Source organism: Phyllobates terribilis, unplaced genomic scaffold (assembly GCF_046119375.1).
Source record: "Phyllobates terribilis strain yellow unplaced genomic scaffold, ASM4611937v1 Scaffold_3__8_contigs__length_932513732, whole genome shotgun sequence".
Taxonomy (NCBI): Eukaryota; Metazoa; Chordata; class Amphibia; order Anura; family Dendrobatidae; genus Phyllobates; species Phyllobates terribilis.
In genome coordinates, this window is record NW_027362763.1 from 891,680,812 (window position 1) to 891,695,503 (window position 14,692).

The following is a 14,692-nucleotide window of genomic DNA, read 5'->3' on the forward strand; positions in this document are numbered from 1 at the left end:
GAAAGAATCATATTTTTCATTAAAAAAAAAAAGAAAAAAAAAGAAATTATATTACAATGTTTCGTACCTTCACTTATACTGTTGATTTATAAAAATTAAAACAATGGTTACTCTTTGGCTATATGGACACAGTGTTTTTGGAGTGGAAACTTTACAAATCCTTCTCAAAAATGCAAAACTCCTCAAAATCTTTGAGTTCTCCTTAGTTTCCACTCCAAAAACTCAGCAAAAACACTCTGTGTGGGCATAGCCTTTAATAGCTTTGACTCTTCAGGATGCGGCGATACAGAATATGTTTAGGGGGGGTTTTTTGCTGACATTTGTTATGTGATAAATTTCAAATGGAGGTAATTTAAACTTGTACATTTTTTTTCTTTAAATTCCTCTAGAGGACTTGATGCTATGGTATGCAATAAGCTCAATACTTTCTATAGTGCTGGCTGCAGGTTGTCAGGATGTTAAGTTTAAAGCTATGTTTATGTAGGGTAAGTAAAGCTCTGTAGCAGAAAAAAAAAGTTCAGACTATAGTGAATTTTTTATATATTATTTTGAACCTCAATACATCTTGATAATTAAAGGAGAAAAGTTACTTTAAGTGTAGAATTACACAATGACTGACTTTTGACATGTAGTTAAGTCTGCTAACTTAAAGGGGTTGTCCCATGAACAAAAGTTTGTTTTAATCAATAAATCTTGGGATAATAATAACTTTCACAATTGGATGTGTTTAAATAAAATGTTCCTGTGCTGAGATAATCTTATAAATGTGCCTTTGCTGTGTACTATGTAATGGCTGTGCCTAACCGTACAGAAACATAGTCTGATCTGGGGAAAAAGTTTATGGTGAGGACGCAGGTGAGGTTTTCTTCTGATGACTCTTCCATGAAGGTCATATTTGTGCAGGTGTCTATGAGCAGTAGAACAATGTACCACAACTCCAGAGTCTGCTAAATCTTTCTGAAGGTCTTTTGCAGTCAAGTGGGGGTTCTGATTTGCCACCAATCCTACAAGCAGCTCTCACTGAAATTTTGCTTGGTTTTCCAGACCTTATCTTGACCTCTACTGTTCCTGTTAACTGCCATTACTAAATTACATTTCGAACTGAGGAAAGGGCAACTTGAACACGCTTTGCTATCTTCTTATACACTTCTGCTTTGTGGGCCTCCGCCATTTTCATTTTCAGAGTGCTAGGCCACTGCTTAGAAGAACCCATTGCTGATGTTTTTTGGCACAAGATTAAAGGAGGCTGAGTTTTTATAAAGCTAGGAAATTTTCATCACCTGGCCTTTCCTAACGATGATAGTGATCAAGCCATAACCCTAACAGGCCAATTAAGGTCTGAAACCTTGGTCAAAGTTATCTGAGCACACAAATCTCCAAAGGTGCCTAAACTTTTGCATCAGCCCATTTTCCTTTTTGTAATTTTTAAAATGTAAACAATGATAATATGTATATTTTTTATATTTTTGCCTAAAATACTAAAGAAATGTGTCATCTTTAACTTTAGGCCTTTAAGAGATCATTTAATCTTCAACTTGCTTGACTGCTCACAATAACAGTAATTGGGTGCCCAAACATTTATATGCCACTGTGCATAAAACCCTGTGAACTATTGAAGACTATTGAAGAAGAAAATAATAATATGTTTAATGATTTAAGAAACTTTAAGGCTAGAAAAGTAGTGTCCTTGGCCTGAAACATAACCTTCTATTACTTCAGAAGGCAGCACATAACATACTGCCCGAGATATGACAAAGGGAGCACTTATACACAGCTGTGTAGCACTATGCAGAAGTAAGGAATCTACTTGAGGTGGGCAAATTTACTTTAGTGGATGCGGATTTTCTGTAAATCGCTCCGCACAAATTCAACAAAATGGAGGACAGTTGGCCGCTATTTTGTTGAACCATAGAGGGCCAGAAAAGGTTAAAAAAAATCTATATATAAATAATACTCACCTTACCACTACCGTTCACCTCCTGGTCACCTCCACTTCATGCTCTCCTCTGTACATTCCTCGCCACCTGCTGTTACCACCACGGAGCTCTGAAGCCTACATGCTCTTTGCGCTAGACTAACATATACAACCCAGACCAGACCCAGAATCTCTCTGCGTATATGTGTTGTAAGGTCACGTCGATGTTGTCATGTCAAGACGTGGTGACCGACACTCTATGCACATGCACATGGAAGCCCTAGCCTAGCGCAAAGATGCCCGAGGGTTCAGAATGCGGCAGTGGTAAGAAGACACACAATAGACAGTACAGTGTACAGTATATAGCAGAGGTGAGTTATGAGGCGAGAGTTGGTTTGTTTATTTTTCTACTTCTTACATTTATTGTGCTCTGGGGTCTGTCCCTCCAGACCCCAGAGAAAAATAAAAGACATTCAATTCAAGGAGACTAAATTTGCTGTACATTGAATTTCCCAGTAAAATCGGGCGAATTTGGCGAATTCAAATTTTGTGAGATCTGCTCCTCTCTAGAATCTACAAGTTGTTTTCTGCAGCATCACCCAAGTCTGACATTGCTAGAGAAGCCTAATGAAGCCAATGCTCGAAAGGAATATTTTATTAGACGTAATACAGTAAACATAATTGCTGCTATGTATAGGAATAAATAGGATGCCTCTACATGTAGATAAATATGTTTCTGTGTAATAAATAAAAAGGAAATGTCCAGAAAGGTGACAGTAGTATGATAAAACATTATTTGGAATGTCAGAGATATATTTTTACGGCTGCTACAGCTTTTAAGGTTCTGCAGATATACAATAATGAGAGCTTTAAAATGCTACTCAAAAGGTCAAATGCAGAAGAAATTGTGTATTTTTATGTGTCCCTGCCTGCAAGGATTTATTCATCACTGAAGACACAGTTCTGAATGAATCTTAATACCAACCTGCAGCTTTGCTGCTAATGCTTAAAACTCAAAAAGTTCAAATACAGTATGTGCCGCAATTATCATGAACATCTATATTTATCATATGCTGTTAGTACATGCAATTTTAACCCCTTTACAACCCAAGGTGGTTTGCACATTAATGACCAATTTTTACAATTCTGACCACTGTCATTTTATGAGGTAATTACTCTGGAACGCTTCAACGGATCCCCCTGATTCTGAGATTGTTTTTTCGTGACATATTGTACTTTATGATTGTGGTAAAATTTCTTCAATATCACTTGCGTTTATTTGTGAAAAAAAACAGAAATTTGGCGAAAATTTAGAAAATTTTGCAATTTTCAAAATTTTAATTTTTATGCCCTTAAATCAGAGAGATATGTGACTCGCCCCCTGGGCCGTGGGGCACTCGGATCCGGGCAATAGGGAACGATGGGTGTAGTAGTGGCAACCCGGTTCCGTGGCTCAGGGTGGTCAGGCCAGTGGTAGTCCGTTATGTGCTATTGATTATGTCCGACTACGCCACCCGTGGATTGCGGTTATTAGGAACCGCCGCTGCATGCAGACCGCTGGGGCTGATGAGGTGTGCAGCTAGGGTAGTGTGACTCCCCACGGGAAGAGTGCGGCCCCAGGGCAGTATAATGGATGGTGGGAGTGATGGAAGTGAGAGTCCCAGTGTTAATAGTGCTGGAGGAGCAAGGAGCACACAGACAACAGGTTGCAGTCCAGGGTCTTTACTAGAACAGGTAAACTGACCCACAAACAGTCCCAGCTAGGAGGGGACCTGGATGTCTGAGAGCAACGGGGAAATTGGCCCTGGTCAGGGTGAGGGTGTAGGCCTACCGTGCTTTCTGTGCTCCTTCTGGCTATCTCCTCGTTATAGGGTAACAGCCCACGTTTCTGAGCTTTCCATGTATTCTCGCCTGTATGGCCTGTGACGTGGGTTCCTTTCTGCTCCCAGCCTTGTACGGCTTTGCTGGTCCCTTCTGTTGTGGCAGGGCCTCCAGGCTTCTTAGGCCAAGGAATATACAGTCCCTTGCGGACTGGTTCTCTGCTGGAGGATGTAGAATCCTCACAGCCTCAGACACCAAAGTCTGGTAAAGTCAGTCCCTTATCTGCCAAGACAGGCTTGCTTCGCCTCTTGTCTCTGGCTTGTGGCTCTCCTCCTGCCACACTTCCTCTTAGGTGCAATACAACTTTCTGCCCCTGCTCTGCTCCGGGACAAGTCTCAGTGCTGAGACAGGCCATCAAGCTCTCCCTAACCCTGCCCCCAGTACCAGCTTTTATAGGGGCAGCCAGCTCCCCCTACTGGCCTGAGACAGGAGGCATTGCATGCTAATGTTCCCCTGACTAGAGAACCACCCCCTTGCTCTCAGACACAGCTTTATTACATTTTGTGGCATCCAGGCCAGGGTGATACATATCCCCCTAGTGAAATTTAGTACTCCGGGACTAAACAGTAAACAAAGACAATATGCATAACCATAAAACAATAACAGACAGACGACGCACAGATTGAGTTTTTAAGGTCACAGTGTGGTCTGTGACCGGGTGTCCATATCACCAACACAACGGGGAGCCTTAACCAGGTGGGGGTCTGTCCTACCCCAAGTCCTTCACAGTCTTAGTTCATTCCTGGGTTAGGCTCCAAACGCAGTCCATACCAGGTCCCGGTTATAAAAGTCCATAACCTTTGAGTCCTTACGGTAGCTGCAAGAAACTGAAACACACTATTAATAAACATGCAGGTAACTTTGGCAAACATTTTAACATTTGGCAACAAGGTTATTTACAATTTTAGCGCGCTCTATATTCTCCAGCGAGCGGGTATCTGTCCCTTTGTGCTCCTGGTTGACCTACGTAGCCCACTGTCTGGTGGTGGACCAACCTGGCTTTCCCCACTAGCGTTAGGGGTACAGCTACCAGCTGGGTGTACAGGTAGGGCAGGCAGCTGTCTGCGGGTTCTTTGGCTTACCGCAGGCATGGCAGGCTCACTGTCAGCAGAGGGTTGACTCTCCTGGGCTGCTGGTACAGGCTCTTCTGCCTCTGGAACCGCTTGCTCCTCTTCACCTTCCGGCTCTGGTGTTGGTTGTTGCTGTGCCGGTTGCAGGAAATGCAGGACGGGTACCACTATGGCATCATTTATGCGAGTCCAGGACTGAGGGAACTCTCTGAGAACGGTGCTGATCATTTCTTCCTTGTCCTCTGCGGGTTCAAGGTCACTTTGATCCTCTTCTGCACTACAGAGTTGCTTGGGGCACCTTTTGAGGTGGTCTCTGGAGACGACACTAGTGGTTTCTCCTCCGTCCTTGGTGATTACGCACACCTTTGGGTTGTCGTGGTCAGACTGCAGTACGGTGTAGGGTTCCCTTTCCCACTGGTCGTCCAACCTATGTAGCCTTCTTTTTCGCTTTAGGACTTGCTCACCAGGTTCTAGGGGACCAGCAGGGGCGTGTTGATTGAAGAGTTTTTCTTGCCTCTCTCTCACCTGGGCCAGGCTCTTCTCCACACTCTCCTGTACCTTCTTGTACTGCAGTTGCCTTTCCGTATCCCAGTCCGCATCCGGGGAGGTGTCCTCAGGTATTAGGACTCCCATCTCCAGGTCTACGGGCAGCTTACCTGGTCTAGCTCGCATCAGGTAAGCCGGGGTGCAGTTTGTAGCGTTCACCGGGATATGATTGTATAAGTCTATCAGGTCCGGTAGTTTTTCTGGCCACAGGCTGCGTTCCTCCAGGGGCAACGTCTTCAGGAGATCAATAACTATATTGTTCATCTTCTCACACATCCCGTTGGTTTGGGGGTGGTAAGGCGCTGTACGAATCTTCTTACAGCCATAGAGGTTGCAGAACTCCTGGAAGATTTCAGCCTCGAACGCTGGACCCTGGTCTGTCAGGACCTGTTCCGGATACCCGTGTGGATGGCAGAAGTATTGCTGGAAGGCTCTGGCTGCTGTTTGGGCTGTCAAGTCTTTTACCGGGACCACCACGAGAAAACGGGAATAGTGTTTCACGATTGTCAGGGCATAGATGTATCCAGACCGGCTTGGAGCCAATTTGACGTGGTCCAGAGCTACCAGCTCAAGAGGCTGCGTGGTGACGATGGGCCTCAAGGGTGTCTTCTGGCTGGTGCGGTCCTTCCTCCTCAGGTGACAAGGGTCACAGTCTCTGCACCACTTTTCTACAGCTCCTCTCATGCCGACCCAAAAGAACCTTCCTCTTAGCAGGAACTCCAGTTTCTTCCAACCGAAGTGTCCCGCTCTGTCATGGTAAGCCCCCAGGACCATGGCTGCATCCCATCTTGGGACCACGACTTGCCAGGTCAGCTCGTGCGTCCGGTGGTTGACAATCCTTCTGCACAACTTGCCTTCGTAGAGGAACAGCTTGCTCTTCTCCTTCCATAGCTGCTTGGCTTCCTCTGGGGCATCTGGATCTAGGCGGGCGTCTTCCCGGGTCAGCAGATCTTTCACCAGGCGGACTGCAGGGTCACTATCTTGGGTCTCGGCCCAGCTGTGGTGAGGTAGGGGATTGATCATCACAGTTGTTAGATCCTCCTACACGCGGTGAGAGTGTTGAGCGGCTCCATACCGGTGAAACGCGGGGAGTTCTACCTCCTCCAGCTCTTCTGGGTCTTCGTCACCCTCAGGTAAGTGAGGCATTCTTGATAGGGCGTCCGCGTTGGCATTGGTTTTGCCTGCCCGGTACTTGATCACGAAGTCATAGTTGGAGAGACGGGCCATCCACTGCTGTTCCAGGGCACCCAGTCTTGCATTGTCCAGGTGTGTCAACGGGTTGTTGTCCGTGTACACGGTGAACTTTGCGGAGGCCAGGTAATGCTTGAAGCGTTCCGTCACGGCCCACACCACCGCCAAGAATTCTAGCTTGAAGAAGCTGTAATTCTCCGGGTTCCTCTCGGTGGGCCTCAGCTTCCGACTGGCGTATGCGATCACCCGTTCTCTGCCCTGTTGGTTTTGGGACAGTACGGCTCCCAGTCCCACATTACTGGCGTCTGTGTGGAGAATGAAAGGCTGGCCGTAATCAGGGTAGGCCAGGATCTCATCCCCCGTGAGGGCCATCTTTAGCTGGCGGAAGGACTCCTCTTACGGTTTATCCCACTTGAAGGGTGGCTTTTGACTTCGGGACTTAGACTGTCCAATCAGGAGGTCCTGCATAGGAGCTGCCATCTTAGTGAACCCGGGGATGAACCTTCGGTAGTAGCCTACCAACCCGAGAAACTGTCTCACCTCTTTGATGTTCGAGGGGCTTGGCCAGCTCTTGATTGCCGTGACCTTATCAGGGTCAGGGGCCACTCTTTCCGTGCTTACCACGTGCCCTAGGTACTGGACCTTTGGTTTCAGCAGGTGACACTTCGATGGTTTTACCTTCAGGCCATAGCCTGCCAGGGCTTCGAACACCTCGGCCAGGTGCTTTAGGTGGTCCTCGTAGGTCTTCGAATAGACGATCACGTCGTCCAGGTAAAGGAGGACCGTCTCGAAGTTTCGGTGCCCTAGACAGCATTCCATCAGCCGCTGGAAGGTCCCTGGTGCGTTGCAGAGCCCGAAAGGCATACAGTTGAATTCGCTCAGTCCCATCGGGGTGGTGAAGGCGGTCTTCTCCTTGTCAGCCTCTGCCACAGGAACCTGCCAGTACCCGCTAGTAAGGTCCAAAGTAGAAAAGAAGTTAGCAGATTTTAGTGCGGCTAAAGACTCCTCTATTCTAGGCAGCGGATATGCGTCTTTGTGGGTGATACGGCTGATTTGTCTATAGTCCACGCACATTCTCATGGTGCGATCCTTCTTTTTCACCAGAACCAAGGGGGCTGCCCAGGGGCTACAGCTATCTCTAATGACCCCAGCTTCCTTCATTTCTCTTAGCATGCCCTTGGCGTTCTGATAATGTGCAGGGGGTACAGGTCTGTGTCTCTCTTTTATTGGTGGGTGGCTCCCTGTGGGGATGTGGTGTTCTATCCCTTTTACTCTGCCGAAGTCTAGCGGGTGCTTACTAAAGACTCTCTCGTACTCCTGTACCACCCGGTAGACTCCTTGTTTTTGGTGCAGGGGAGTGGAGTCAGCACCCACGTGGAGTTTCTGGCACCAGTCCTCCTTTTGTTTCTGGGAGCCATTACCCTCCGCCTGAGGAGATGGAGGCAAGGGTTCCACGGCCCTGATAGCTTTGTGTTCGACAACAAACAGTTTGGCGAGTGTAGCGTACCTGGGTAAGTGTACTTCCCTCTCCCCAATGTTGAGGATGCGGACGGGCACCCTCCCATGACGGACATCAACCACCCCCCGGGCTGTCAAAATGGTGGGCCTGCTGTCTGAGTACACGGGTTCTACCATGGCTTGGTAGTCTCTACCTCTCAACCCGATTGCAGTCCGACACCAGATCATCATTTCACTTTTGGGAGGCATGGAAATGGGGAATGGGTCACTCAGTCTTACGCTACCGATCTCACCACCAGACAGTTCTACCTGCTGCCGTCTCATCAGGGCTTTTATCTCCTTGTTGAGGACTCTCTGTTGGCTGGAACTAGCATTCACCGCCACCTGTTGTAGAATTACAATTACCTCTGAAAGACAATTTTCAATTACGTTAGTACCCACAGTTATTTTAGGGTGACTTTCACGTCGGTCAATGTCCACAATAATTACTCCCTGTGCCGGTAGTTCAACTTTACCAATTTTTATGGTCATCTCCTTGAACCCCATCTGCGGCACGGGTAAGCCATTACTGGCGATGATACTCAAGTTACTGTCTGGATACCGTGTGATATCAGCATCAGTCCAATACTGCTTAAAAAGTACATAAGGGATAGTGGTTACTTGTGACCCAGTATCCAGCAAGGCGCTCATGGGGATACCGTCCAGCACTACGGGTAAAACCGGGCGCCCCCCAACGTACTTATTACGCCAATTGTAAGGGCCTGGTGATCTTATGCCTGGGGGTTGGCCCTCTGCCCCAGGTTGGACCCATTTAAATTACAGTACCTGGAAATGTGTCCGGGCTGGTTGCATCGATGGCAAATGGGCTGTCCATCCTCTGCGTAGCGGTCTGTGGGCCTCCCTCGGAACGACGGGATCCTCCTCTGTCGACGCCACGGGACATCCTCCGGACTTGAAGCCAGCTCGATGGGTCTTGACGGGTCCACTTGCAACGCCTGGATGGTCCTGGTCAACGCCGCGACGCTCCTGGTCAGCTCCTGGACTTGGTGGTGCAGGTCTTTCGACGGGGCTTGGTTCAGGGCCTGTGCATCAGCCCCCACGGGATCCATAGAGGAGGGCGCTGCCTCCTGGTGGTTGGTGAGAGCAGGGCGCCGGGGGTTTATAGCGCCACTGGTTGCAGATTCACGGAGCACCCTTATGGCCCTGTCCTTAAATTGGGCAAAGGTCAGGTCGGGGTTCTGAAAGAACATGATGCGCAGTTGGGCCCTGTGGGCGCTAGACAGCAGACCTTCTATGAATTGTTCTGTTAGCAGCTTATCCGTTTCCTGCACACTGCCAGGGTCAGTTTGTTGAATAGCCCTCAAGGCTTCCTGCAGATTTAGGGCATAGTCTCTGATGCTGTCCTGTGCCCGCTGCTTACATCCATAGAACCTCATTTTAATTTCAGCGGAGGTACGTGTGTCAAAGCTACCCCGCAGCCGGGCCAGAATACCCTTCACAGTCCTTTTCTCCTCAGTGGGCCATGATTTTACCTCCCTCTGGGCTGCGCCAGTTAACTGCCCTGTTAATATGCTGACCTTCTGTTCCTCTGTCAGGGGGTAAACTTGGAACAAACTGTACAGCCTTTCCTTAAAATCAGTTAGGGCATGGGACTCCCCTGAGTACTTGGGCAGCCAGGCCGCTCCAGGGATGTAGGGCAGGGAAAAGGGCATCACCGCTGCTGCAGCTGCGTTGGTGGTAGTGGGCGCCTCTGTATCCGACATCTTCCTCCCCCCTAGTTAAGCGTGGCCTACCTTCCGACGATCCTCTTCTGTAGGCCGCGGCTCCGCTGCTGCTGCTATGTACGAGGACCTGGCGTCGCGTCCTGATGATGTCAGCGTCGCACTCTCTCCCTTCCAGGACCTTGCGCAGCGTCGGTGCGTGGGGCGGAGCTTCGGATCTCGCGCGGTTTTGACGTCCACGCCCCTCTTCTTCCCGCGCGGCGTCCTGAAGATGGCGTCCGATGGCGGGAAGCAGCTGCGGATGGCGGGAAGATGGCAGAAGACGGCGGGAAACGGTCCAAGATGGCGTCTGATGGCGGGAATCGGCTCCGGATGGCGGGAAATGACTCCGGACGGCGGGAAACTTCGCCACAGGTAAGTTACAAAAGTCTTTTTCAGGCACGCAGTACCCGGTGGTTGCGGGCACGAAATCCTGCCGACTACGACAAAGCTGACGCACCCCCTGGGCCTGTGTTGTCGATGCACGGTGCAGGAGTACCCGGAGACGGATCGATGGGGGTTGTAGTCTTCCGTGGCGGTGACCCGGTCCGTGCCCAGGGTGGTCAAATCAGTGGCAGTCTTATTAGTGTGATAATAGTCCGACTACGCCACCCGTGGATTTGCGGTCATTAGGAACCGCCGCTGCAAGGCAGACCGCTGGGGCTGATGATATATGCAGCTGGGATGGTGTGACTCCCCACGGGAAGAGTGCGGCCCCAGGGCAGTGTGGTGGATGGTGGAAGTGATGGTAGTGAGAGTCCCAGTGTTAATAGTGCTGGAGGAGCAAGGAGCACACAGACAAGAAGTTGCAGTCCAGGGTCTTTACTAGAACAGGTAAACTGACCCACAAACAGTCCCAGCTAGGAGGGGACCTGGATGTCTGAGAGCAACGGGGAAATTGGCCCTGGTCAGGGTGAGGGTGTAGGCCTACCGTGCTTTCTGTGCTCCTTCTGGCTATCTCCTCGTTATAGGGTAACAGCCCACGTTTCCGAGCTTTCTGTGTATTCTCACCTGTATGGCCTGCGACGTGGGTCCCTTTCTGCTCCCAGCCTTGTACGGCTTTGCTGGTCCCTTCTGTTGTGGCAGGGCCTCCAGGCTTCTTAGGTCAAGGAATATACAGTCCCTTGCGGACTGGTTCTCTGCTGGAGGATGTAGAATCCTCCCAGCCTCAGACACCAAAGTCTGGTAAAGTCAGTCTCTTATCTGCCAAGAAAGGCTTGCTTCGCCTCTTGTCTCTGGCTTGTGGCTCTCCTCCTGCCACACTTCCTCTTAGGTGCAATACAACTTTCTGTCCCTGCTCTGCTCCGGGACAAGTCTCAGTGCTGAGACAGGCCATCAAGCTCTCCCTAACCCTGCCCCCAGTACCAGCTTTTATAGGGGCAGCCAGCTCCCCCTACTGGCCTGAGACAGGAGGCATTGCATGCTAAGGTTCCCCTGACTAGAGAACCCCCCCCTTTGCTCTCAGACACAGCTTTATTACATTTTGTGGCATCCAGGCCAGGGTGACACATATGTCAAACAAAAGAGTTAATAAATAACATTTCCCACATGTCTACTTTACATCAGCACAATTTTGGAACCAAAATTTTTTTTTATTGGGGAGCTATAAGGGTTAAAAGTTGACCAGCGATTTCTCATTTTTCCAACAAAATTTACAAAACCATTTTTTTAGGGACCACATCATATTTAAAGTCACTTTGAGGGGTCTTTATGACAGAAAATACCCAAAAGTGACACCATTCTAAAAACTGCACCCCTCAAGGTGCTCAAAACCACATTCAAGAACTTTATTAACCCTTCAGGTGCTTCACAGGAATTTTTGGAATGTGGAAGAAAAAAATTAACATTTAACTTTTTTCACAAAAATGTTACTTTAGACACAATTTTTTTTTATTTTCGCAGAGGTAACAGGAAAAAATGGACCCCAAAATTTGTTGTGCTATTTCTCCTGAGTAAGAAGATATCCCATATGTGGGGGAAAACCACTGTTTGGGCGCACAGCAGGGTTCGGAAGGGAAGGAGCGCCATTTGACTTTTTGAATGTAAAATTTGCTTGAATAATTAGCGGACACCATGTTGCATTTGGGGAGCCCCTAATGTGCCTAAACAGTGGAAACCCCCACAAGTGACACCATTTTGGAAACTAGACCCCTCAGGGAACTTATCTGGATGTGTGGTGAGCACCTTGAACCCCCAGGTGCTTCACAGAAGTTTATAACATTGAGCCGTAAAAATAAAATTTTCACATTTTTCCCACAAAAATGTTTTTCAGCCCCCACTTTTGCATTTTCATAAGGGTAACAGGAGAAATTGCACCATGCAGTTTGTTGTGAAATTTCTCCTGAGTAAGGATATGCCCCATATGTGGGGGAAAACCACTGTTTGGGCGCACGGCAGGGTTCGGAAGGGAAGGAGCGCCATTTGAGTTTTTGAATGTAAAATTTGCTTGAATAATTAGCCGACGCCATGTTGAATTTGGGGAGCCCCTGATGTGCCTAAACAGTGGAAACCCCCCACAAGTGACACCATTTTGGAAACTAGACCCCTCAGGGAACTTATCTGGATGTGTGGTGAGCACCTTGAACCCCCAGGTGCTTCACAGAAGTTTATAAAATTGAGCTGTAAAAATACAATTTTCACATTTTTCCCACAAAAATGTTTTTCAGCCCCCACTTTTGCATTTTCATAAGGGTAACAGAAGAAATTGCACTACGCAGTTTGTTGTACAATTTCTCCTGAGTTAGCAGATACCCCATATGTGGGGGAAAACCACTGTTTGGGTGCGCGGCAGGGTTCGGAAGGGAAGGAGCGCCATTTGACTTTTTGATTGTAAAATTTGCTTGAATAATTAGCGGATGTGCCCCTGATGTGCCTAAACAGTGGAAACCCCCAACAAGTGACACCATTTTGGAAACTAGACCCCTCAGGGACCTTATCTAGATGTGTGGTGAGCATCTTGAACCCCCACGTCCTTTACAGAAGTTTATAACATGGAGCCGTGAAAATAAAAAAATCTAACTTTTTCCACAAAAATGATGTTTTAGCCCCAATTTTTTTATTTTCACAAGGGTAAGAGGAGAAAATTGACCCCAAAAACTTTTGTGCAATTTCTCCTGAGTACGCCAATACCCCATATGTGGGGAAAATACAGTGTTTGGGCGCACGGCAGAGTTCAGAAGGGAAGGAGCACTGTGTGACTTTTTGAACGCAAAATTGGCTGGAATCGAGAGCGGACGCCATGTCACGTTTGGAGAGCCCCTGATGTGCCTAAATAGTTGAAACCCCCCACAAGTGACCCCATTTTGGAAACTACACCGCTCAAGGATTTTATCAAGGGGTATAGTGAACATTTTGAACCCAGAGGTACGACACAGAATTTGATGACATTAGCTCATCATATTGGATAAGTTGTCATTACTCTTGAGCGGAAGTGCTCGCTACTTGAGTTTGCATCGGGTACTCAGGTATCACCATGTATCACGGGTGCTCAAGTGAAGTGCTCGAGTCCCCGCCCGCATGTTTCACGGTTATTAGACACCCCAAAAAAAACATGCGGGGATCGCTCGTGCATGGCAGGCAATCCCCGCAAGGTTTTTTTGGCCGCGAAGCATATGGGGCGGAGACTCAAGCACCCGCGATACTCAGTGCATACCCGAGCACCCGATGCAAACTCAAGTAGCGAGCACTTGCGTTCAACACTAGTTGCCATATCGTCATCTTTTATTTATTTATTTATTTTTTTACTTTTGAAAAAAAAAACAACCCCAACCCTAACATTAGCACAACCCCAGCCCTAGCGTTCCTAGTGAGGTATAAGTGATTAGACGACCTTATTCTTCAGGTCAGTGCGACTACAGAGATGCCAGAATCACATTGGGTTTTTATGATTGACAGCTGTCACATACTAAAAGATACATATTTTGTAAAATCTAGTTTTTGCATCGCCATATTTTGAGAGCTATAATTTTTCCATATTTTGGTCTACAGAGTCATGTGATGGTGTGTTTTTTGCGGGATGAGTTGACATTTTTATTGGTGCCATTTTCAGGCATGTGACCTTTCTTGATCGCTTTCTATTCCAGCTTTTGGGAGGCAGAATAAACAAAAACCAACAATTCAGGAATTGTTTTTTTTTTGTTTTTTTTATTCTACTCCGCGTGTGGTAAAATTGATAACGTAGCTTTATTCTTTGGGTCAGTACGTTTACAGCAGTACCACATTTATATCGTTTTTCTATGTTTTGGCGCTTTTACACAATAAAAGCTATTTTATAGAAAAAAATATTTTTTTGAATTGCTTTATTCTGAGAGCAATAACTTTTTAATTTTTCGGATGATGGAGCTGTATCATGGCTTGTTTTTTGCGGGACAAGATGACGTTTTCAGCGGTACCATTTTTATTTATATTTGTCTTTTTGATCGCGTGTTATTCCATTTTTTGTTTGGCAGTATGATGATAAAGCATTGTTTTTTGCTTAGTTTTTTTTTTTTTTTTTACCGTATTCACTGAAGGGGTTAACTAGTGGAACAGTTTTATAGGTCAGGTCGTTACGGACGCGGTGATACCAAATATGTATACTTTTATTGTTTTTGTTTTTTTTCATAATAATATTTATTCTTACAATTTTTTTTTTTTTTTTTCACTTTCTGAGAGTTTTTTTTACTTTTTTACTTGGTCCCACTATGGGACTTTCACTTTATTTATTCTGACCGCCTGCATAGCACAGGAATGGAGCACCATCCCTGTGCCATGCAGGCAGTCAGCGCTGCACAGTGAGAAGATTGTTTGGTCATGCACTGCGCATGACCAAACAATCTTCCTGCTGTCTGGTGACCTACCCGGATGTTGTCATGACGACATCGGGTCGTCAT

The 14,692-nt window shown here is 47.3% G+C and overlaps 1 protein-coding gene across 3 annotated transcripts in view; it reads left to right on the forward strand.

The window, feature by feature from the left end:
* ESR1 (estrogen receptor 1) overlaps positions 1 to 14,692 on the forward strand; it is a 651,368-nt gene that overhangs the window by 532,971 nt on the left and 103,705 nt on the right. The window lies entirely within an intron of this gene.